The 25784-nt window shown below is 41.4% G+C and overlaps 1 long non-coding RNA gene across 2 annotated transcripts in view; it reads left to right on the forward strand.

The window, feature by feature from the left end:
* The window catches only part of LOC102549394 (uncharacterized), a 317008-nt gene extending 291575 nt beyond the window's left edge, over positions 1-25433 (forward strand). Inside the window, exons 4-6 of one of the 2 annotated variants that reach the window (XR_359256.5) lie at positions 19437-19524; positions 19950-20047; positions 20768-25433. This is a non-coding gene — a long non-coding RNA (uncharacterized LOC102549394). The remainder of the gene's footprint in view (positions 1-19436; positions 19525-19949; positions 20048-20767) is intronic. The other variant, XR_010057157.1, reaches the window with a different exon arrangement.
* The last annotated feature ends 351 nt before the right edge of the window (positions 25434-25784 follow it).

Genomic DNA, 25784 nt, shown 5'->3' on the forward strand with positions numbered 1-25784 from the left:
AAAGTGGATACTCCCTGTTTTGCTTATTTCTTCTGGGACCTTCTCTTCTCTTACTTTTTCTTTCCCTTCCTGTCATACACTTTTATCTACACACTATTCCTGCCAAGCTTTCAAAGTATTCTCCTCTGTTGAATTATCAGTGTTTTCTCTGGCATTCTGAAAAAGGACAAAATTTTATTTTGCTACTTTAAGTGCAAAGAAGTATCTTCTTGCTAAATTTTAAGCTGAGAAGATTTTCCTGTATAGCCCCAGCAAATGTCTGCCTGTTGGCTGGAGCTGAAGAACATTATTTTGGACTAAACTTGACTCTAGTGCTGTGGGATTAAAAATAATGATAAAAAGTTTAACAATATTCATGTTATTGCCTAGTTTGCAGACTGAATGGTGAATGTGTAAATATGTCTGTCTGCTTATATAAGGTTCTGGGTACATCATCAGTTCTTAAATACTTGTGCCATTCATGTACCTGTTGGGTTAGTTCATCACCCACTCAGTGGATACTTGTGTGCTCATGATGTAACAGGTCATTTTGAATACATAGGAATCAACACTCAAAGCTATAGGTTTCAGTTCCTGCTGTCACAGAATTTGTGTTCCAGTGATAGAGGCTGACTGTGAGCAAGTAGAAAAGAGAAGAAGCAACAAGCAGTTCAAGTGAATATTGGTGATGGGAGAAAACTGAAGCAGGTCACCGAGATCAGGGTGTTGAGAAAGGAAGAGACATAAGACTTTACTGAGTATTAAAAGAGCTTACTGTGAACAGGAAGATGGACCTGTGGAGATGCTGGGGAAGCAGTGGGGACAGCTGGAAAATCCCAGGTAGATGGAGAGAGTAGCACAGACATCTTTAACTAGGGGCTTGGTTAGTGACTTTACTCAGGAAAAATTCTGAAAGATACTATACCAAGAATGGAATAAAATAAGATGGATATGGTTATATATAGGATCATGGAGGTCTCGGACAAAATGGCCTTGAGGACTGTTAAGGGAACTTGGGAAAAAGGCCAACCACTGGGCTTCTAAAAGACTGTACAAACTGACATTTAACTGGAATACTTTTTAAATCATGTATTGAGAAAATGCAGAAGACCAGGAGAGAAAAGAGACAGAGAAGTCACTTAGTCAGTTACTAAACAACTGTAACAATCCCAGGAAAGAATAATGTAGCTTCCTTGAAGGTAATAGCAATAGAGGTGACAAGGATTCTGAGTATGTGTAGGGATAGAAAGAGCAGTGTTAGAAGTGATGGCTCCACTTTGGCTTTGGTTAGAAGTGATTAGCGATTCTTGGATGATTGCGTAATCTCAGGAACTATCAATCATAAGAGGGCATCTGATGATCTAAGTGGGAGCTAAGAGGATCTGGAGGAGACAAGCGGGGAGGAGCAGACTGGCAAACTCAGAGATAGTTCACTTAGGCCACATGTGCAGCAATGGGTGCAGGTAAGTGGTTGGGAATGCTTTCCTGATAAATTCTGGTGTCTTCCTTGAGAGGAGACCAAAATCATTTGTCAAAGACAAGTGGGGAAGAGAAAATGGAAATCAGAAAACAAAGAATGCAGTGACTACCTAGGAAAGAAGAGGGAAAAATACTTTGGCAGAAAATTCTGTTGCAAACCAAGAGCTTAGTTAAGGTCATGGATATATTTAGCAAAATTTGGTGCTTTTCTCCAGACACATTTAAATGCTTGCATGGACTTCTGCTGGGTGATTATGGTGGAGAGAAAAGAGCACAGAGACTATATGCGGGGGGCTGATGATAATTGTTCATCATGAAATTTAAGCCCATGCTATGAAAATAATTCCACAAAATAGCAAAAGATGTTGAAGTTCATGGACTCAACAGACTTTCAAGTGTAGTTCAGCGAGTTTTGAGGGAAGAATTAGTGAAGCTGTGGCAATTTAGACTGTCTTGGAAATACAGGAGGGTGCTGTAAGGACTATAGAATGTTTTAAATTTACACGAAGGAAGAGATGTAACTATTGACCTTGAGGTGGGAAGACTGGCACACTGAGAAGAATAAATCATGAAATTAAGAGGATATGGAAAACACTGTTCCCTGCATGCTGAAATCAAGAAGAGTTATAACAGGCTGTATTGGAGAGGACATCCCCCCCCCCCCTCCGGAGCTGAGGGCCGAACCCAGGGCCTTGGCTTGCTAAGCAAGCACTCTACCACTGAGCTAAATCCCCAACCCCCATGGAGAGGACATCTTGAAGAGGCTGGAGAAATAGCCAGTCAGTAAAGTGTTCACCTTACAAGCATGGGGACCTAAATTTGATCCCTAGCAATTGTGTTTGGAGCTGGGTGTAGTTAAGTACACCAATAACCCAGTGCTGAGGAAGTAGAGACAGGAGAATTCTTAGAGCTCACTGGTCAAACAGACTAGACAAACTAGTTTTTAAAGTATGGTGGCATGTAGCTGAGGAAGACATTTGGTGTTGACCTCTAGTTTATATAGGCAACTCTACACACACATGTACATTTACACACACACACACACACACACACACACAAAGGAGCAGAAGCTTTAAAAGGATAAAAATCAAGCAACAAGGAAGTTTAATTCATCGTTTTGATCTCTGTAGAGAACAGTATGAGAGGACATAATTGATGGGACAAACTTCAGAGTTTGGAATGGGAAAGAGTCAGCAGCATAAGGGTTAAAGGTGCAAAGGGCAGTAAGACGCACTATCTATAGACAGTGTCACCTGGGGTATGGGGAATCTCAAAATTTCCAGAATTTTCTGAGTTAATCTACTATAGCGTAGGGAGTCTTTCCAGGAAAAGCCAGTGTTAATCAAAACAAAAACAATTTTTAAAAAGTTTGGGTAAATACAGTTCTTTATTGATGAGGATCATGTCCTTCAACAGAGGAATGGATACAGAAAATGTGGTACATCTACACAATGGAATATTACTCAGCTATCAAAAACAATGACTTTATGAAATTCGTAGGCAAATGGTTGGAACTGGAAAATATCATCCTGAGTGAGGTAACCCAATCACAGAAAAACACACATGGTATGCACTCATTGATAAGTGGCTATTAGCCCAAATGCTTGAATTACCCTAGATGCCTAGAACAAATGAAACTCAAGACGGATGATCAAAAAGTGAATGCTTCACTCCTTCTTTAAAAGGGGAACAAGAATACCCTTGGCAGGGAATAGAGAGGCAAAGATTAAAACAGAGACAGAAGGAACACCCATTCAGAGCCTGCCCCACATGTGGCCCATACATATTCAGCCATCCAATTAGACAAGATGGATGAAGCAAAGAAGTGCAGACCGACAGGAGCCGGATGTAGATCGCTCCTGAGAGACACAGCCAGAATACAGCAAACACAGAGGTGAATGCCAGCAGCAAACCACTGAACTGAGAATAGGACCCCCGTTGAAGGAATCAGAGAAAGAACTGGAAGAGCTTGAAGGGGCTCGAGACCCCATATGTACAACAATGCCAAGCAACCAGAGCTTCTAGGGACTAAGCCACTACCTAAAGACTATACATGGACTGACCCTGGACTCTGACCTCATAGGTAGCAATGAATATCCTAGTAAGAGCACCAGTGGAAGGGGAAGCCCTGGGTCCTGCTAAGACTGAACCCCCAGTGAACTAGACTGTTGGGGGGAGGGCGGCAATGGGGGGAGGATGGGGAGGGGAACACCCATAAGGAAGGGGAGGGCGGAGGGGGATGTTTGCCCGGAAACCGGGAAAGGGAATAACACTCGAAATGTATATAAGAAATACTCAAGTTAATAAAAAAAACAACAACAAAAAAAAAAACAAAAAACAAAAAACCAAAAAAAAAAAAAAAAACCAAAAAAAAAACAAAAAAAAAAGTTTGGGTAAATACAGTTCTTTATTGATGAGGATCATGTCAAGGGCCTTAGAATTTTTATTTAAATCATAGTGTTCACCATGCCAGAGATATATGTAAGCCTGTAATAGTAGAGGGACTCCAGATTGTCAAATTTCCTGGTCATTATTTTGACAGTTCTGTGCCCTTATTGAATGAAGAAAACTCTAAACAAGACACTCACCTCTGTATACAGCAGTGGGAACTTCTTTGACTTTTCAATCTAGAGGCATGATCAGCCTTTCCCCCAGAGTATCAAAGAACCAGGAACTGCATTCTCCCCCTGGACTGGAGACTCAAACTTAGACGGAAAACAATCAACTTTCAATTTTCTGTGCTTGTTTGCTTTCTGCCCAGAACACATGGCAGAGGCAGTTGAGCAAACCTTTGGGTTAAGTTTCAAGGACGTCTTTCCATTTCGCCTGCGCTGGGTTTGGGAGCCAGTTGCTTCTGGGGACCTGGAGCTTGTTTTTTTATTAGTTAAATGTGGGTGTCTTCACAGCAAAATAATCTCAAATGTTCAACCTAAGCCCCCAACCCACACTATTTGCTAAATGAAGCCAAGCATCATAAAAGCCTTAATGGTGTGGATTTATCGCTTAACTGTTGTTTTGAGATCACAACAAATCATTAAAATCATTAACTGTTCTAGCTAAATTAGAGCTCAGCCCTCTCACAGTGCCTATCCTGTGTGGCTTTCCCCATAACACCCCCACCTCTCCTGCTCAGGCTCCTCAGTCTTTGCCTGTGTAAGATGAACTGACTTAATACACCCAAGTCACAGTGCTAAGCAGCTTTGTCCTCTTTCTCCAGTGTTTGTTCTTTCCTCTACCCCAGGGCTATTTGCCTAAGATATGTGGGCAGCAGACAGATAAGCTAAGAGGTTCGGGTCAGTGCTGACTCTAGGAGCCTGCACTGCAAATTTCAGGAATCCAGGGAGTTTGGGCTTTCCCAATGCTCCTGTGTAAGCAGAAACCCTCCTCAGTACATCCAGCAAAGGTAAGAGTGTGTGTCAGCATACATCTCTCTGAATGAAGCCCAGTAGAGTTGGAATGCACTGTGTATCTCTAGCCATCTCCTGAGCCTGTCCAGGCCAATAAAACTGATTAGGGAATCATGTCTTCCCTCTTTGGCCTGATAGTGTGGAGGAAGGAAGAAAGAACATGCATTTTATGGGTACTGAGACACAGATAAGGCCTCTCATACCCATGTGAAAAGGAAAACTTAATGTCCATTTTCTGGAAATAGAATAACATAAGACTTGAACTTGAAGGAGACCATTTATTTATTTCTAGATAGGAAAAAAAGACAGATGTATATATACTATGGAGCCAAGTAGTTTCATGGGTTCAGTACTCAGGAAAGATCTTGAATTGTGAGGGTGCTTAGAAGAGTGGTTAAACTTGTATGGACGAGATGATGCTGGCAACTTGATTCCCACAGAGGAACTCAGTGACCAGACTCACACTTGGTTCAGAGATATTTAGACACCAGAACATGGCCAGTTAATATTGGTTGTACTAAAGACTATATGTAGAAATATCCTCTTGAGGTCTATGCTTAAACCTACTTCATAAAGGCCATTTCTATCTGGTGAAAAATTTGGCCCTCATTGTTGATGCCATAGGCCCCTTGCAAACCTGTCTGGTAAAAGTGTGCCTGATTCAATAGTTGAAATTCAGGTGCCAGTTATAACTCAGTGTGTGATTTATTCTCTGTCATGGCAGTAGGTTGTGAATTGTTTGTGCTAGGATGGTGTTCTGTCCTTCTGGCTATCCAGATGGGCCTTGGCTTTCAGGACTAGTCATGCTCAGAGAGGACTATTCAAGCTGTGATTGATAAGAACAGCTGATTGAAAAAAAAAAAGAAAAGAAAAAAGAAAAGAAAAGCTAAGCTCAAACCTGGCCCAGCGGGTTGCTAAGAATCTCAAGAGTCACTTCCATGTGTGAGCTGTCTCCCTGCTTTCCCATTCGGTTTACAGAACTGGTAGGTGGGCTTACTGAAGCTCTCTTATGTTTTAATTACATTCTGATTGCAAGTACATGTGTGTGAAAGTCCATTTATCTCCAAATAGGAGAACATCGTCTAAGCTCTATCTTTGCTACTAGAAAATTAGTCTTTTATCAGAGCTAATTCAAGGGCCAGATGAAGGACAGTGGAATATAAAGTAGATGACCTTTTATAGAGAAAGTCAGGAAGGGAGCTCCGGGCTCTGGATAGAAGGCTTATATTCCCCTGCACATCCACATTGTTGCATGCAGGAGAGAAAAATCTCTTCACATTACAGGGTTTTGTGCTCACCAGCAGAGAGGAAGGTTCAGGCACTGCACCAGCATTGAAAGTCAATCTGTGGACCACTCAGGCTTTAGAAGTCTCTCTTGTTGGCAAGTACCACATAGTGACACCTTCTTCAGATCCCGCACTATCTTGTCTAGGTCTTTATATTTGTAAGAAAGGGCATGGAGGGAGGAAGCATAAGCAGCTTTAGTGTGTGGCTTGCCAAGTCTGCTTTCCCACTCATTCCTGCCTTGATCACCATCATTCTCTAAGTCACTCTGAGCCATCTCTGTTGCCTTCACCTTTGAGCTATAACTCTGAGGGAACCAGCAGCTGGTGGACTTTGTTTTACAGCCCAGTTATTTACATCCAAGGTCTTACTAACACAGTAGGGACCCCAGTGGGTGCTGCCAAACCTTGTTTTAGAGCCTCTAGGGAAACTGGGATTAATGTCCTGCCTTCCTTGGTCCCCATCCTTAACCCATCCCCACTGTTCTTTGCACCAAACCCAAGAAGCAACATGAAGAAAAATAACAGGACAAGGGCAAATTTTTTTTTAAAATAATATGTATGCGAACTTCTATCAGTATCTTCTCTTAGCAATTCTGTAAGATAATAGGACTTGCATTTTGTAATCTGGAAACGGAAATTGGAAGAAGTAAAGGATTAAGTAACTAAAAGATTACAGCGTCTAGGGTAGAGCTAGAGTTTGAATGGTGATACCAAGGTGAGTTCTCACTGCAGAACTTTGACAGCACAGTTGTGGCCTAGATTACTAGTACTATATTAAGATCAACACCAGAGCTGGTAAGATCTAGCCACTAAGTACTTCCCGTTGCTGATATAAATCACTTTAGGGGAGAGGGTTTATTTTAGCTCACAATTCCGCTTACAGTCCATTGTAGTGGGGAAGTCAGGGCAGGAACTTGAAGAGGCTAGTCACATGCTTAGTCAAAAGCAGAGAAAGAATGTATAATGCAAGATTCCAAGTGCTTGGTTCCCTCTTTCCTTTACATTCAGTCCAGAGTCCAGCCCATGAGATGGTGCTGCCTTCATTTAGGGAGGATCGTACCACATCAGTTAACCCAGTGAAGAAAATCCTTCACAAGCATGCCCACAAGACAACCTCATGGGAACTCTTCATATCTTTGTTTTTAGCAACAAAAACAGGCATCAATCCTGGTCTACATTTCTGATTATGCATCCTTGACACATCTGGGCTTTCTTTATCTCCATTCTAGGTCCAGTGCAGATTGAGGTAACATGTTTATAACAGGATAGTGTTTGATATGCAGTAACTATGAAGTATTCCTTTCAGAAGAACCTTCTTAAGATGTTGTTATTTTATGTCGTTCTCTTGTTACATCTGCCATAGCTCGTGACTCCTACCTCCTCCATTGAGCCCCATCACGAACCCAAGCAAAATGTAACTCCTTCATGACAAGTTCTCCCTTCTCCATAATGCTCCCCTTCCTTTTCCATGGGACTCTCCCTTTTTTATTGGACTATTTTTTTCCTCCATGGGGCTTTTTCTCCTCTCCTTCCTCAACAGAAAGCCTCCTCTTCCCTATGGGACTTCTCCTTTGAGACCAAAAATCAGGCTCCCATTTGCTCAGTAGGGTTTTCTTACAGTCCTCTGACTTCCCCTGTGAGCTAAACTCCTAGGTATTTGTCTGTAAACAACTCCAGGACCTTAACCACATGTTGTCTTATATTGCTATTTAATAGTTTCATGGGTAACCTCTTAAAAATTGTAAGTCTATCAAGTGCCAAGCTCACAGAGTAAGCTCTGTCTGCAGTACTTAGAGTGGTAGTCGAGTGCTAAGAATGGAATAAGGATTTTAAGTATTCAAATTATATTAAATTAAAATTCCCTTCTAATCAAAGTTTACACAGCACATTATTTATCAAGTTTGAATGCATGAATTCCCTTTAGAGAAAAAAATTCTCATAAACATCCAATGTTTATTTTTATTGTCACTTAAGCATATAAACATAAAACTAAGTATAAACTCCTAATAAAAACTTAAGGTTTTTAAACTACTATAAATCCCAAGTGAATTTGCAAAATTAAATATAAATAATACCATGATACTGTAAAATTTAAATTCACTATATAAGTTTATTGTGATATATGATGCTTGCTGAATTCAAGCCACATCTCAGGAAAGTGGAGCGATTCAGTTCTTTGGAGCTTTGAGCCATGTATAAGAAATGTCTTAGCACTTTTCTGATCAGGAAAGACCTCATCAGTCTCACCATGTGGTGTCAGGTCAATGGAATATTTTGTAACAAACAGTATCTTCTTTACTGAAGCTGTTCTTTTTCCAAGACTAGCACTGCCTTATACTGAAAAAGACTAGTAGTGTGTAGTCACCCAGAATATTGAGATACACTTAATTTAACTTATTAGATTCATCACTGGAATTATAATTATGAATTGAAATAACCCATGAGGAACATCTATCTCTGCGGCTGCTAAAGTGACTCAATAAATAGAACACTTGCTGCACAAACATTGAGATCAGAGTTTGGATTCCCCAGAATCCACATAAATGCTGGGCAGGCATGGCTGCCACCTGTAATTCTAACATACAGAAAGCAGAGATGGTGAAGCGATCCTTGAAAGAAGCTGGCTGTATATTAGCTGATTCATGAGGTTTGGGTTCATAGAAAAGACAGAACTTGCCTCAGTAGAGAGCAATTGAGGAAGACATCTGACATCAAGTTTGAAACTCCACACTCATGCACACACATGTGTAGGCACACCTGCTTATACACTTGTCTCCCCAACACATTAGAACATACACCAAATATAACCATGCAAAAGAATTAAATTTAAAAGGCAAAAACCTATCGCTAAGAGTGGGGATATGGGTCAGTTTGTCAAGTGCTTGCCTAGGACCAGGAAGCCCAAGGTTCAATCCCTAGCACTCCATAAAATAGGTATGATGGTGTATACCATAGTCCCAGAACTCAGAAGGTGAACACAGGAGGATGAGAAGTTCAAAACTGCCCTCAACTAAATAGCCACTTTGAAGCAGACTGGCTGGCTATGTGAGATGTGCCAACCCGCCAAGTCTGTCTTGGTGATATTGTCACCAATAGAAGAGTTGTACAAAGTGGAGGAAAGGGACTACTTTCACCTATCCTGTGAGACAATGTGGTTAGTGATCTATGTCTATTACCAGGTATATTCTTTTAAATTTGCTATAGAATCTTTTGTCATCTAAGAAACCAAAACACAGGTCAGAGAAAATCTAAAAGTCATTGATAAGCTTAGAAGAGAACCCCGAGTTCGCAGAAGCTTCCCCTTCCAGAGATCACACAAGGGTTAGTTGCTCATCCCCTATTGGAATTCACAGGCCAGGAAATGTTCAAAGCGTATCAGTGACAGATTCATTCACAGAGCGTACTGTGCTGTTGATATTATTAGTAATTCTATTTTGTATACAATACAATGATGACTAAAGAGTTTAAGTTCCTTTCAGATATAAAATTATCTAGAGGTATAGGAGGGTTCCAAGTGAGGTAAAATGAAACTGCGTTTGACCAAAACAAATGGTGTCACTTATGAGAACACTTACAAGAGTTGGGATACTGCTTATTTTATTTTTTTTTAAATAAATGGCTAATTTTATTTGTTTAAAAAATTCACCATTTATAGAAATACCTTGCTGTTTAGTAACTAAAGGTGTCAGAGACACAGGTGTACTTCATCCTGCTTTACATTTTTAATTACTATAGACAATGCTGAGATGACTGCTGTATTTGAGCTTATCCTTATTTGGGGAAACGCTTCCATGTTTTATGCCTTACCAACTGAAGAAGGAAAGCACGCAGAGGTGTAAGTGTGCCCAAAGCAATACTATAACTGTTGGTTTTACCCACTGGGTAAGTGCCTGGCTACATATAAGGCACAATTATATGTATTTTTCCCATTCAATCAAATTTTAAGTTTTCTGTTAAAGCTAATAGGTGCTTTTCAACTGTAAGTACTCACAAGTGAATAAGACGAAACCCCACAATAACCTTAAATATATGCCCTAAATTTTAGAAATTAGAAAACATCTATTCAGTTGTTCTAAGCCAGAAATTGTTGCTCCCCATGAGCAGGTTGCATTTTATTAAATGATTTAAAACCCTGTTTTAGCCATTTGTTTAGGAAAATGGGAAAGAATAGAATATTTAGAACAGCCTTGAGTCTGACTGCTTTTGTAAGCCACTATCATTTGACTGGAAATGCTTCCCAGAATTCTTGTGTTGGAGGTCTAGTTCCCAGCTTACAGTGCTCAAAGATGCAGTATTGGAGAAGTGATTGATTGTATCATGAAGAGAATGGCAGAATCAGTGAGTGCTCTATTGACAAATTCCCAATATGATAGCATCTGCAGAGATGCTATCCTTTGGAGAAAGTAGGTGTGTAAGTGTGTGGGTGCATCTATGTGCATATGTGCATGTTTATGCAGGTTGTGGGGTGAGGAATGGAGGGCAAATGGGAGTATGTTCTTGGTTAGCAGGCATTTTCCCTGACTACTGTACCTCCTCCTCTGCCTTCTGGCTTCTGGTGATAGCTCTGATTAACCATGCCATTCCTTCATAATAGCTTTCTTGGCTCCAAAGCATTGGAGCAAATCAGCCATGAACTTTAACCTGTGACACTATGATCCCAAATAAGCCTTTTTCCTTCCTTAGAATTGATTTGATTTGTTGTAGTGACAAAGAGATACTACTTCAAAAAGTAAGCAGCCTAACACTATCTTAGGCTTTGGAAAGTTTGATTTATTCTGTCAGCATAACATATAGAATTACCTAAAGATAAGGACTGCTGAAGGATAGAGGTCAGGAGCTGATGTCTCTTACTTCCTATTCTGCTCTCCATACCCAACTTCTAACTCCTGTTTCTACTCATTGGTTTGGAGTTTTCATTTCCCCTTTCTTCTCCACCCCTCTTCCCTCTTTATTTTTTTAATATTTTTATTTTACTTTTACTTTTGAAACAGTCTCATTATGTAGGTCTTAATGATCTACATAGTGGGTGTTAATGAACCCACTATGTAGACCAGGCTAGCCTTGAACTCACAGAGATTTACCTGCCTCTGTCTCTCTGTCTCCTGAGCACTGGGATTAAAGGCTTGCACCACCTTGGCCCAGCTTAGCCTTCCTTATTCTCTATGACAACATCTGTTTCAGTTTAAGGGAAGCAATATCTTCTCTTATTGTTCTGGGAACCTCAGTCATAATGTAGTTTTTTTTCTTCTGCTTTCTGAATCACTGTTACTTTTCTCATTCTTTTGTGTTGGACGATTTTTGCCTGTCTTTTCTTAGTTATAACTGAAATACTAAAAGGCTTTTGATTGGTATCAAGGGACTAGGTGCATAGTGGTCATGGGTTTTATTAAAAGGTGTCCTGTACTAAAAATGATCAAATACTGATGTTTAAAGTCTTCTGAGCCTGTATGGCTACTATTCTGCCATGAATGGAGGAGAAGCAACTGACTGATTGGGCAGGTTGGAGAATGAGACCTAACAGTCCTAGCAAAACCCTGACTTCTCTCAGCTTCTATCATTCTGAGTCTTTCCAGCTCCTGGTGGTAAGGCAGCTCCTTCTCTTTGGGACAGCCCTGTCTCTGTATACTTGACTTTCAATCATGTTATTACTTTAATATCTCTATGGATTCTGGTTGAGTTACATGAGCCTTCATTCCTTAAACAAAGAACTTGTGTGTCTGCCTGGTTGTTTTTGTGCATGTTGATAACTAATAGCTTTAACTACTTGAATCCAAGATGTGTCTCACATGTACAAGTTTAATGGGTATGAGTGGGTAGGGAAGTCTCTTTTTTTTTTTTTTATTTATTTATTTATTTTTTTTTATTAACTTGAGTATTTCTTATATACATTTCGAGTGTTATTCCCTTTCCCGGTTTCCGGGCAAACATCCCCCTCCCCCCTCCCCTTCCTTATGGGTGTTCCCCTCCCAACCCTCCCCCCATTGCCGCCCTCCCCCCATAGACTAGTTCACTGTGGGTTCAGTCTTAGCAGGACCCAGGGCTTCCCCTTCCACTGGTGCTCTTACTAGGATATTCATTGCTACCTATGGGGTCAGAGTCCAGGGTCAGTCCATGTATAGTCTTTAGGTAGTGGCTTAGTCCCTGGAAGCTCTGGTTGCTTGGCATTGTTGTACTTTTGGGGTCTCGAGCCCCTTCAAGCTCTTCCAGTTCTTTCTCTGATTCCTTCAATCGGGGACCTATTCTCAGTTCAGTGGTTTGCTGCTGGCATTCGCCTCTATATTTGCTGTACTCTGGCTGTGTCTCTCAGGAGCGATCTACATCCGGCTCCTGTCGGTCTGCACTTCTTTGCTTCATCCATCTTGTCTAATTGGGTGGCTGTATATGTATGGGCCACATGTGGGGCAGGCTCTGAATGGGTGTTCCTTCAGTCTCTGTTTTAATCTTTGCCTCTCCCTTCCCTGCCAAGGGTATTCTTTTTCCTCATTTAAAGAAGGAGTGAAGCATTCACATTTTGATCATCCGTCTTGAGTTTCGTTTGTTCTAGGGATCTAGGGTAATTCAAGCATTTGGGCTAATAGCCACTTATCAATGAGTGCATACCATGTATGTCTTTCTGTGATTGGGTTAGCTCACTCAGGATGATATTTTCCAGTTCCAACCATTTGCCTACGAATTTCATAAACTCGTTGTTTTTGATAGCTGAGTAATATTCCATTGTGTAGATGTACCACATTTTCTGTATCCATTCCTCTGTTGAAGGGCATCTGGGTTCTTTCCAGCTTCTGGCTATTATAAATAAGGCTGCGATGAACATAGTGGAGCACGTGTCTCTTTTATATGTTGAGGCATCTTTTGGGTATATGCCCAAGAGAGGTATAGCTGGATCCTCAGGCAGTTCAATGTCCAATTTTCTGAGGAACCTCCAGACTGATTTCCAGAATGGTTTTACCAGTCTGCAATCCCACCAACAATGGAGGAGTGTTCCTCTTTCTCCACATCCTCGCCAGCATCTGCTGTCACCTGAGTTTTTGATCTTAGCCAATCGCACTGGTGTGAGGTGAAATCTCAGGGTTGTTTTGATTTGCATTTCCCTTATGACTAAAGATGTTGAACATTTCTTTAGGTGTTTCTCAGCCATTCGACATTCCTCAGCTGTGAATTCTTTGTTTAGCTCTGAACCCCATTTTTTAATAGGGTTATTTGTTTCCCTGCGGTCTAACTTCTTGAGTTCTTTGTATATTTTGGAAATAAGGCCTCTATCTGTTGTAGGATTGGTAAAGATCTTTTCCCAATCTGTTGGTTGCCGTTTTGTCCTAACCACAGTGTCCTTTGCCTTACAGAAGCTTTGCAGTTTTATGAGATCCCATTTGTCGATTCTTGATCTTAGAGCATAAGCCATTGGTGTTTTGTTCAGGAAATTTTTTCCAGTGCCCATGTGTTCCAGATGCTTCCCTAGTTTCCCTACTTATTCAATATAGTTCTTGAAGTTCTAGCCAGAGCAATCAGACAACAAAAGGAGATCAAAGGGATACAGATCGGAAAAGAAGAGGTCAAAATATCACTATTTGCAGATGACATGATAGTATATTTAAGTGATCCCAAAAGTTCCACCAGAGAACTACTAAAGCTGATAAACAACTTCAGCAAAGTGGCTGGGTATAAAATTAACTCAAATAAATCAGTTGCCTTCCTCTATACAAAAGAGAAACAAGCCGAGAAAGAAATTAGGGAAACGACACCCTTCATAATAGACCCAAATAATATAAAGTACCTCGGTGTGACTTTAACCAAGCAAGTAAAAGATCTGTACAATAAGAACTTCAAGACACTGAGGAAAGAAATTGAAGAAGACCTCAGAAGATGGAAAGATCTCCCATGCTCATGGATTGGCAGGATTAATATGGTAAAAATGGCCATTTTACCAAAAGCAATCTACAGATTCAATGCAATCCCCATCAAAATACCAATCCAATTCTTCAAAGAGTTAGACAGAACAATTTGCAAATTCATCTGGAATAACAAAAAACCTAGGATAGCTAAAGCTATCCTCAACAATAAAAGGACTTCAGGGGGAATCACTATCCCTGAACTCAAGCAGTATTACAGAGCAATAGTGATAAAAACTGCATGGTATTGGTACAGAGACAGACAGATAGACCAATGGAATAGAATTGAAGACCCAGAAATGAACCCACACACCTATGGTCACTTGATTTTTGACAAAGGAGCCAAAACCATCCAATGGAAAAAAGATAGTATTTTCAGCAAATGGTGCTGGTTCAACTGGAGGGCAACATGTAGAAGAATGCAGATCGATCCATCCTTATCACCCTGTACAAAGCTTAAGTCCAAGTGGATCAAGGACCTCCACATCAAACCAGACACACTCAAACTAATAGAAGAAAAACTAGGGAAGTCTCTTAAGAGAGCATTTGTGAGTCCTTGTTACAAGCCATGGAAAGAACACAGGCTGAGAATGGAATGGCTCACTACTGTAGGCAATGAAGTTTTTGACCTCTGTTTATGCTTTGTACCCATCAGTAGGCATATGACTTTTTCTATGCTTCAAGTCCTTGATAAAATGCCATCTCCTCCATGAAGCCTCCTCTGATGGATGTAGCTGACAGTAGCCTCCCAGGTCTCTGTACCTCATGCTATGTGATCCATCATTTTCTTGTGGTAGTTACTCACTGTGCGCTGTGAGTTGTCATTATGTGTGCAAATCTCCAGCAGGAGGTTTTTTCATTAATTTATCATCCCTTTGATCTTTGAGGATTGGATTCACATCTTTCTCACCTTGGACTAGCTCCCAGCTCAGTGCCTGGAAAAGCAAATGCATTCAATAAATGTTGAACAAATGTGTGAATGTGTGGAAGCCATAGCAGTCTTTGCTATTGGAAAAATAGAAGATATGTTTCAAGGCCCCCTGCCCTACCTTGATGTGAATACCAAACATTAACAAAGGCTGAAGCAAGGACATTCTTAACTGAAAGCTGGTATGACTTAAGTGCAAGCTGTCATGCTACATGGCAGGTGCTCTTGGAAAGTTCCTCCCCACCCTGTCCCCACACACATACCCAGAAGAAGTCTGGTAGCTTTTTCTGCATACTCCTGCAGGCAGACGTTGTCTTCATTGTCTTCCTACATACTCTCCTCTGCTGCTTTTCCTAGTGATCAAGTACTCAGAATTCCCTTGAGAGCTCCTGTTGAATAATAAATATAATCTCTTAAGTTGAGCAGATCCAGGTTTGAATTTTGCCTCAATCACTTTGGGAGTGGTGATATTGATCTTAGCAAACCTGTCTCCAAGTCAACATTCTCCTATGGAAAATGGAGGAAATATTCTTTTCCACAAGGTTGTCATGAAAGTTAAATAGCAAGTAAATCATTAGAAAAGATATGGATAGATTCTCTTTGTATTTGCTCTCTCTTAAGATAGTCCTTGCATGTTTCTAGGGAAGGAAGGAGGGAAGGAGAGGAGGACAGGGCTGAATTCACAATGTTTGTGGGTGACATTTCACGACTGTCTTGGGGTTATAAATGTTTTGTATGGAATCGTCATTCATAGCCTTAGCTCTTAGAAGAGAAAGGATTAGGAACTGTTTCTCTGGATGGAAGCAAAACAGAGAGTAAAACAAAAAGAACAAGCAATCAAGACACCTCTGTTTGTCTGAAATTCACTTATGGGCGCTTAGTAGAATCAGGTGAACTTTGGCTTCTGGCCTTTGTTTCTTTCATTATTGTAATGGTTTGAACATATACTGTCCCACCACCTGTCTATTGACTTCTTGGTCCTCAGCTTGTGTTACTCTTTTAGGGTATTATGGAAACACAGAGATATGGGGCCTAGCTGGAGAGAGCAAGTCATTGGGACTGTGCCTCTGAAACTACATAGTCTTAGTTTTCTGCTTGCTCTGCTTCCTGTGTGTTGTGAGGTAAGCAGTCTCTGCCACATAAGTGCAGTCCATGATATTCAGCCTTACCATGGGCCCAGGATCAAAAAATCCATGGCTGATCTGTATCCTCTGAAATAGAATTGGATGAAATCCTCTCTCCACTGAAGTTGTTTAGACCGAATAGTGTCCAATTTTTTTTATTACTTTTATTTTTTCACAGTCTAATCATTACTTCATCCCATCTACCCTCTGACAGTCCCTCATCCCATTCTTCTTCCCCCCCTATCTCCAAGAGGATGCCCCCCTACTCCCCTGCCAAGCCTCCCTGCTCCCTGGGGCCCAAAATTTCTCTAGGGTTAGGTGTATCTTCTCCCACTGAGGCCAGACCAGGCAGTCCTCTGCTATATATGTGTCAGAGGCAACAGACCGGCTAGTGTATGTGGCTCAGTGTCTGAGAGATCTCAGGGGTCCTGGTTAGTTGAAATTGCTGATCTTCCTATGGTGTTGTACTCCTCCTCAGTTTCTTCCAGACTTTTCCTAATTCAACCACAGGGGTCCCTGGCTGCAGTCCATTGGTTGGGTGTAAGTATTTGCACCTATCTCAGGCAGCTGTTTGTTGAGCCTCTCAGAGGACAGCCATGCTAGGCTCCAGTTTGCAAGCATAGCATATTAATAATAGTGTCAGGTCTTGGAGCCTATCCTTGATATGGAACCCAAGTTGGGTCAGTCTCTGGACTGCCTGTCCCTCAGTCTTGTCTCCAATTTTTGTCCCTGCAGTTCTTTTAGACAGGAACAATTCTGGGTCAGAATTTTTGACTGTGGGATGGCAACTCCATCCGTCCACTTGTTGCCCTGGCTTTCTACTGGTGGTAAACTCTACAAGTTCCCTCTCCCCATTGTTGGGCATTTCATCCAAAGTCCCCCCCCCACTGAGTTCTGAGAGTCTCACCTCCCAGGTCTCTTGTACTTTCTAGAGGGTCCCCCTTCTCATCCCCCAAGTTTGCATATTTCCATTAATTCTGCCTGCCCTCGGGAGTAGTATCCAATATTTTATTTTATCCTTTCCAAGGCTAAAGTAGAGAAGAATGGTGTTTCCAGAGCACCTATTCTAGGTACTATTTGTCCTTTTAAAGTTGGTAAGTTCTCAAATGATGGTGGAGGAAAGGACAACTTTATACAAGCAGGAAGACTGGCAGGTGCCTGCTGGAGTTGTGAGGACCTGCAATTCAAAGCACTTCTTAGAGTGCTGGCATGCTTGGAGGAACTTGGGCTTGACAAGATACATCTGGCTTCTGATTAGCTCTGCCAGGTGATCATCCTCCTGTCTTCCAGCATGTGTGCAGACAGTTGCCAGGATTGTGTTCTGATGCACATGCATTTTCCTTGCATGAAGGTAGGGTGAATTAGGAAACTGTCCTGCCAGATCTGTACCAGCTAATGCCAATACCTAATCATTTTGCCCACCTTCAGCTTCTAGATGTGGCAGGAGTGGATGCTTCTCTATAGCAATAAAGCCTGTCAGAATCTAGAAATGAGGCTGGGGGCCTTCTTGTGACTTCAGTGTGGAAGATTCCAGATGTAGCAGAAAGGAAGTGGCGTTTATCAATGTCTGCTACATCTAAGGTGCTATTTATAAAATACTTGGTCCTTTGAGAAAGACAGTTGGACTTACACTTCCAAAATAAATTAACTCAGCAAGATAGAAATTTAAATACAGTGGAAGAACTCAGTAGGGGTTTTAATGACTAATTTTGATTGTCAGCCTCATTGGGTTAAGAGTGCTTAAGATATTATCCAAACACACTTTTGAGTGTATTTCTGAGCGTATCTCTAGAGAGGAATAACTGAGGGAGAAGACCTACCCTAAATGCGGGGAATACCATTTCTGGGCTGGTATCCTAGATGGAAGAAAAAGGAAAAAGAGGGAAGCAGCTCAGTGGGTAAACATGATTGTCATACATGCCTGGTGACCTAGATTCTATCTCTGGAACCCAAATAAAGATGGAAAGAAATGAGAGATTCCACTAAGCTGTCCTCTGGAGCTCCACATGTGTGCCACGGTGTGCATACCCTCAAGTACCCATCATCATGACATACACTATACAAATGAAAAAATAAATAATGAGAAATCATGGGAAAGCTAGATGAGTGTCCACAGAGATGTGAACTCACAACTGCCTGGTGCTTCTGCTCCATGGAGCCACTTCCTGCCATGTCTGAACCAGCATCAGTCTCTCCTCCCTTAAATTATCTTTCTGTGTATTTGCTCATAATAATTAAAAGAGTAACTAATTAAGGTTCAAATCAGACACTCAGGCTACCCTTTCATTGTAAAACTACTTCCTTCCAGAATTGGATGGGCCAGAAGACCTCAGAGACTTCTCAAATCAAATGTTTAGAGCTACAACCTTCTGCCCTTCCTGTGTGGCTGGCTGCCCTCCTGGAGTCCTGAGGTGGTTCCACACCAGCCCCTCCTTTTTCCTCACAGACAAGTTGTACCACCAGTTGACCAGCAATGCTGGTTCTTTCTTTTGCTCTCCCTCTCTATGAGAAGAATATATTTTTTCCCAGAGAACAGACAGCTTTGCCACTTTCTGGTTCCATTCCAGAGTCATCAGATTTCAGCACACACAGACACACACACACACACACACACACACACACACACACACACACTACCACCACCACCACCAACAACAACAACAACAACAAAAACCCAAAACCCCAAGCTCCCCAGGATTTCATTGACTGTGAGATGTGATCCTACCACCACTTTAGAGTCTTCAACAGGGAGTCTTGGCCCAAGAAACATCGAGGCATCTGGAGACCATGACTGACTTGGCTTAGTAATGTATGGACCTTCTCTGTCAGGTCCTTTAGCAACCTCTGTGTTCTGCATGGACTGAAGGGCTGGCTAAGCAGATAGACAGAAGGCATCTTCCATGTTGTTTAGCCTTAGTGACAGCTTAGAATATCTTTCCTACAACCTTTAGAAAACTCCAAATCTGGTCACATCTGCCAAGCCAGCAGCTGTGGTCCTTCCTGGTCCAAGCTAGCAGCAGTGATAGATGCAGAGCGTCAACTTATCTTTCCTGGTTACCTTCAGCCAGGCATTGGCAAGAGGCAGTGTTACCAGCAAATGGGCATTTTTGTGCCATTTGTGAAAATTAACTCCCCTAATTAACTCAGCCGTACAAATGCACTCAGGATGAAGACATTAGAATGATTACCTAGGAAATTACTGCCTTGGTAGAGTCCCCTATGCCCCCTTGTGCCGCTTAAATGTGCCAAGAAAAAAATTGACCCGTAACATTGTCAGATTCCGAGAGCAGGTAGCTGATGAATGAAATCAGAGTGCTGCATGCTGGTGACGTTAACCCTAATTTCAGCTCCTAGGTTCTGCTCAGCATGGGGTGGCCAAGAAATTATTTTCTCCATGCAGATGGGAGCACTGGTGAGGACCAGAATTGCTTTTGGGTGCGTAAGCAAGTATCATCTCGAGTACCAGGCTACACAGCAATTATGGCTTAATGGGTTTTGCATCAATTAGGATGGCTAGGGGGTACCCTAGAGGGAGGTATGGGAGGCCCACATCCAGATATAAGAGGCTCTGAAATTCCACTAGTTTACACAGCCTACAAATACAGCTTTATTTTTTTTTCTTATAAATCCAGTTATCTCCACATAGAGCTCTAGAAATGTGAGCCATTTCCTGTTTTGGGACCTTTCTTATATCTCTCTGAAATGCCCTATGAACCAGCACTGGTCCTTATTAGTGGTTTCCAAGATTTCTGAAAATTTTCCATTATTTTACTCTATCATACTATATGAGTACACTGCTCTTGAAACAAAATGTTTTCCTTCTATATCTTCCCCAAATGTTGTTCTGCACTCTTTGTCAGGCCAGGCATGCATTGAGGAGCCTGAAGATAAAGGGCCCAGTTCCAGTTCAGGCTATTGTGGATAGAGATAATGGTGTGTACTTACTGAAAACATTGGGGTAAGTTGAAATACTCTGTTTAAATTGATAGTTTCCAACTCAGCTACACATTCAATTCACTTTTTAAAAATATTTTTTTGTCAGTGTCTGGGCTTCACTTCAAACTATTCAAATTAACGTTTCGGGGATGTGCCGTCAAAATGTCTCCAATGTTTTCCCATGATTTTAATCTCAGTCAGGTTTCAGAATAAAGAACTGATTTTGGTCACTGGTAGCCCATCACATTCCTAGAGGTTGGAAGTGACATCATCATCTTCATTGAGTTTGCATGAGCTCGTAAGCTCATCTTCATTGTACTTATTACCCAGCAATAAACACGATTAAGAGATAAATAGTATTCAAGAATTATAAATTGATGGTAAATGCCACGGAGAAAAACAAAGCAAGGAAGGGAAAATCACTTGTGAAACCTTTAGCAGTGAAACCTCCCAGGATGCCTGGGAGACCTGAGAGGAGGTGAATGACATTTGCATAAAGTCTGGAGAAAGGGAGGAGTTTCAAGCAGAGGGAACCTGAAAAGAAGGACCTGCCAGGTACCAAGAAAAGGGCAAAAGATGCCAGCTGTGCTCTGAGTGGACAAAACAGCTCAAGATACACGGTGTCTCCCAGTGTAAATTTGGCTTATTTGGTTTTCTCTATATTATGGGTTAGTGTGGGTGTTGTGTTCTATGGATAGTGATGTGTTTATGCTAACTATGGCTTCTGTCTCAATCCCACTAGGTGAAAACATTTCATAAGAGAAACAGATAACGGTTGTGACGAAGGTAGAGAAGAGGAAGCAGACACTTGGGCATCCTGTATATTAAGGGCTAAGTCATTTTGTGTACATATTTCTCTCTGTATTTTATTCCCTTTCCAATAATAATCAGAAAGAGATCAATAATATCTAGGAAATGCTTTAAGAGGTTAAAGTAGGGCTCCTTCTCATTTTATGACCTTTATAGAAGTCAGATATTGAACAAAGTTTTCTACTATTCCATCCTTAAGAAGAGATGAATACCACTTAGAGTAGCTCTTTTTCCCATGAAATTTGCTAAGACTTTTAAAAAATTTTTTATTTATGTGTATGTGTGTAAATCTCTCTGGGTGTTTACCATGTGAGTGTAGGTGCTGTTGGAAGCCAGAAGAGGGTATTGGGTCCCCTGGAGCTAGAATTACAAGTAGTTCTGAACTGCCCAATATGGGTTCTGGGAACTGAACTTGAGTCCTCTGGACTACCAAGTACTCTTAACAATTAAGCCACCATCTACCCCCATGTTTCCCATGGATCTTAAGAACCATTATCCAACCATCCTACAGATACCCACATATGCCTGAGATTTCCGGTCTGGGTCCATCTTTATTCCAAAGAGATGTACTCTTCAGAGTGACTCACTGTCCCTGGCCACTGGCAGCTTTTTATTCTCCTCTCAAATATTTTGCTCATTGGATTAAAGAGCTTGACCCATGAAATTGACCTGCACATGCTTCTGCTTTTTCCAAAGTTGGCATCTGATGTGTTGGGTTCCAGCCTCTTCTTGTTCCCTGAGGCTGTCCATTTGAAACAAAACTTGAGACTTCAGCTGGCATTGATACAGCTTTCTCTCAGATCTTTCTTTAGCCTCAGAACCACCCCCAGGGATATAAAGGATAATGCGGAAACCTGTTTAGGACTGCATAAGTAGAAGGAAAAAAAAGATACTTGGCTCGAGTCTCAGACTGGGACCAGAATTAGGGTATTGGATATATGCCAACACTTTAATTCCTATTTCAGGCATCTTATGACTCCAGTCCCTGGTTTGTTCTTCTGTATACAGAAACCACCCCACACTGAGAGAATAGATATTAATCACCCTTCTTGAAAATCATACCAGGTTTGTTGGAAGAGGGGATCTAGTATCAGAGGGAGTAAGTAAAGCACAGTTGTTCTGCCAGCCTTTCTGGAAGGATTTTATTCAGGATTTTTTTCTGACTTGCTCCCTTGTAACTCGTTCTTGCTATGAAAAGAAGGGTTAGTCTCCAATGAAGATATTTCTCATCCAAATTTTCCTCTGTCCATATTTTTTTCTGTAAGATAAAAAAATCCCTTCAAATCTCTCTTATGTTGATGGTTGTATAGAATACTGAAAATAAAATAAAAACGCTCACATAACATCTTACAGTCTTGATTTTGAGTGTTCTCATTGTGGTCAAAATACCCCAGAGTCATCCATCTGCCCCATGCTGAGTTAGGGGGAAAAGGATGGGTCAGCATTAGGTAGGAGATTAGTGATGTAACTTAAAAACTTTATTTCCTTTACACAACTGATTTCCAGAGTCAGGCCATGTCTGATATGAATGCAAAGAGCAGAGACTTGTGGACCAGTTTTGGCAGCTAGATTAGTACTTCCTGTGCCTCTTAGGTATGTATATTAATTAGGGCTTTTATTACTAAAATTGACAAAATACCATGACCAAAAGTAGTTTGGAAAGAAGAGGGTTTATTTCATCTTATAACTTGTAGTCCATTATTCAGTGAAGTCAGGGCAGTAACTCAAAGTGGGAATCTGGGGAGGCAGGAATTGATGTAGAGGCCACGCAGAAGAGCCACTTACTGACTTGTTCCTCATTATTTGCTCAGCCTTATACTATCCAGGATTACCTGCCTATGAGTAGAAGCACCTACAATAGGTTAGAATCTCTCATAGCAATAACAACAACAACAACAACAAAAAATGCCCAACAGGCTTGTCTTCAGGAAGATCTGATAGAGGCATTTTCTCAGTTGAGGTTCCCTCTTCTCAGGTGAATTCTATCCTATGTCAAGTTGACATAAAAACTAGACAGAACAGAATGTCTCTATTGCTCCCACCCAAAAGGAGACACTGCCCAGTGCATTTTACAATGCCCTTGGGGCTCCACTGGGACTCAGGGAAATACTTTTATGAGATTCACAGTTTTAAATTTAAATTTGTACATCACTCTTTCTGTTTTCTGTATGATGGGGAAAGGATGATTGGAGTAATTCTTAATAAAGAAAAGATCTGGCGATAGTCAGGGTAACATCTCTCAGACCCTATACCCCTACCTAGCATCCTCAGGTCTTGAAGAGAAGCTGTAATATAGGTCAATGAACCCTTGGCTGGGGGCCTAAGGTTTGAATTCCTCTGCTCAGTGTGTCATTGACCTCTAGTTACTTGGACAAATTCCTTCATCTCCAGATGTCAATGTTATCTCTGCACAGGAGCTGAGCTCCTGTGACATCTAGATACCACGTCCTACTCCAGCAACAGTCCTATGTTGTTGGAACGCTCCAAGCCTCCGAAATACTAAGTTAAGTAATCATATCATGGATGCTGTTCTGATATTAGCTAAGCAGGTGGATTCTTAGTTTAGAAATTTTTCATCATGAAAATAATTAAGATGTTTCTTTTATCCTTTGACCTCTTGTCTCTCCATTCCTTTTATGAAACTAACTGTACTGCTCATTGGTGACTAGGCACTGGGCAATTCTCTCCTGACCCATCATACAGATGAGGTGTGAAGAGCACTGGAGTGAAAGTCAGGCAGTGGGGGCCCTGCCCCTCTCTGGCACTAACTAGCTCTGTAGCCTTGGGCTTGTATTGGTCCCTCTAAGGGTCTCCATTTCCTTGCCTATTAATTGGGGTGTCTGAACTAAATGATCTTTGTAGACTTCAGTCCTTTCATCCTATGACTTCCAAGCAATGGCATCTCCCTGGAGAGCTAGAGCTGAGTGGAAATCCTGTGTCGTGCCCCTCCAAATGGCATACAATTAATTATGGAATTCCAGCAATCAGCTTCCTCCCCTGCTCCCTGCCCCCTGCCTGCTTGCACTAATGGCATTTTCACAGCCTTCTGCTTAGAACAAGTCAGTCTCAGACTAACTGGCATCTTTCCATGGGTGTCAAAGGGAGTGGAGAGGTCTCTGCTTAGAACTCTCCTAATTCTCTTTAAGATTTGTCTTAAGCTTTTAACTTCCCTCCCCATCTGTAAAACCAGACCTGTTAGTACTATCAGGTATTACTCCTATTTTCCAGTTCCACTGTATTTTGAGACCAATAAATGACTTTCTATAGTTTGTTAAAATTGTGGAAATATTAGACTAGCTTGTATTATACAAGAAAGACTGAAGTTTAAGAAGAAAAACAAAGGAAGATGCTCTTCCTGGTTAGTTAAAGCACTGTGCAGGTTTGGGAGCACAGACTCTGCTGACATGGTGTGTTCATGGAGATATGGCCATAGACTCAAGCACAGACTCTAGAGACAGCCATAGTGCTAGAATATGTTGTTATTGCCAGGTCAGCCAATCCAATGATGCCTCTGCTTTTTTCTCTGCAAATGTGACCAATACATGACATGACTAACCTTGTCATTAAATGGAATTAGGTATCTGAATTAGTTTAATCAATCTAGTGTTGGACGCAGGAGTCTTCAGTATTAAAATTATGCTTGACATTGTTTTATTTGTTTGGTTGGATTTGTTTTCTTCCTGGAGTTTGATAACCTTCCTTGCCCATCAACACTCCCCATTCCCATGAAGTACTGGCCTTTTTGGCTTCTTTGTCTAATCTCTCAGGAGACCCCACTGAATGATGGTGTGTAGACTATTTTTATGCCAACTAAATACAGGTTGTAGTCATCTGAGGGAACTGCAATTGAGAAGATGCCTTCATAAGATAAGTCTGTAGGCAAGCCTGTAGGGCATTTTCTTAATTAGTGATTGCTGGGGGAAGGCCCAATCCATTGTGGATTAACTCACAAATGGTCAGGTGGCCCTGGGTTCTATAAGAAAACAGGGTGAGTGAGCCTAGAAAGCAAGTCAGTAAGTAGCATCCTTCATGGCCTCTTCATCAACAGTTGCCTCCAGGTTCTGGCCCTGTTTAAGTTCTTGTCCTGACTGTTTTCAATGATGAACAGTGATGTAGAAGTGTTTCCTTTCTTTCCCAAGATGTTTTTGGTCATGGTGTTTCAGCATAGCAATAGGCACCCTGACTAAGTGGATGGTTTGGAGAACTGCTAGTTCCCTTCTCAACCTTGGGCTGCTACTGACTCCTGACCTAATAACCTGGCTACTCAGTCTCTTTGCTAGATGGAAGACACTACCCTCAGAATGGTACCGCTCACCCAATGCACTCTCGGTAAGCATGAAGCTTAAGATTTGCCCTCATTAAAAACATTACATCGTCTAAAATGGGAATCAGGTTTCCTGTGTACAGCTCCTTGAACTGAGGGTTGTGCTGTGTTAATTTTTTCTCATTAAGTACATTTCTTCTCTTCCTGTTTCCTTCCTTCAATACCAGTGTTGAAACAGTACAGCAAACAGGAGGAAACAAGACTTTATGCAGGCAGTGGCAGGGGTGAGGCTGAGGTAATTTGTTTAATGTTTCTTATCGATTGATGAGTTCAAGGTAAGCCCAAGTCGATGTGGCATCTTTATGGAAATTAAAACTTAAATGGAACTATAACAAGGAGCCCATCAGCTAAAAGGTGATGGCTCTTCCTCTCCTCTCCCCTCCCCTCTTTCCTTCTTGTCTACCCTTTCTGCTTCTGCATTTATTTCTCCTCCTCTTCCTCCTCTTCCTCTTCTTCCTCCTCCTCCTCCCCCCCTCCTCCTCCTCTCTCTCCCCCTCCCCATCTCTTTGTTGTCTTCCTCTCTTTTCTGTTTCTGCTTTCTTCTTTTTCTCTTTTCTCTCTCCTCCTACACTTCTCCCCCGCCCCACACCACTATTCTTAAAGAAATCTCCTTTGGGCATTTTCC

The sequence above is a fragment of the Rattus norvegicus genome, chromosome 13 (genome assembly GCF_036323735.1).
Source record: "Rattus norvegicus strain BN/NHsdMcwi chromosome 13, GRCr8, whole genome shotgun sequence".
Taxonomy (NCBI): domain Eukaryota; kingdom Metazoa; phylum Chordata; class Mammalia; order Rodentia; family Muridae; genus Rattus; species Rattus norvegicus.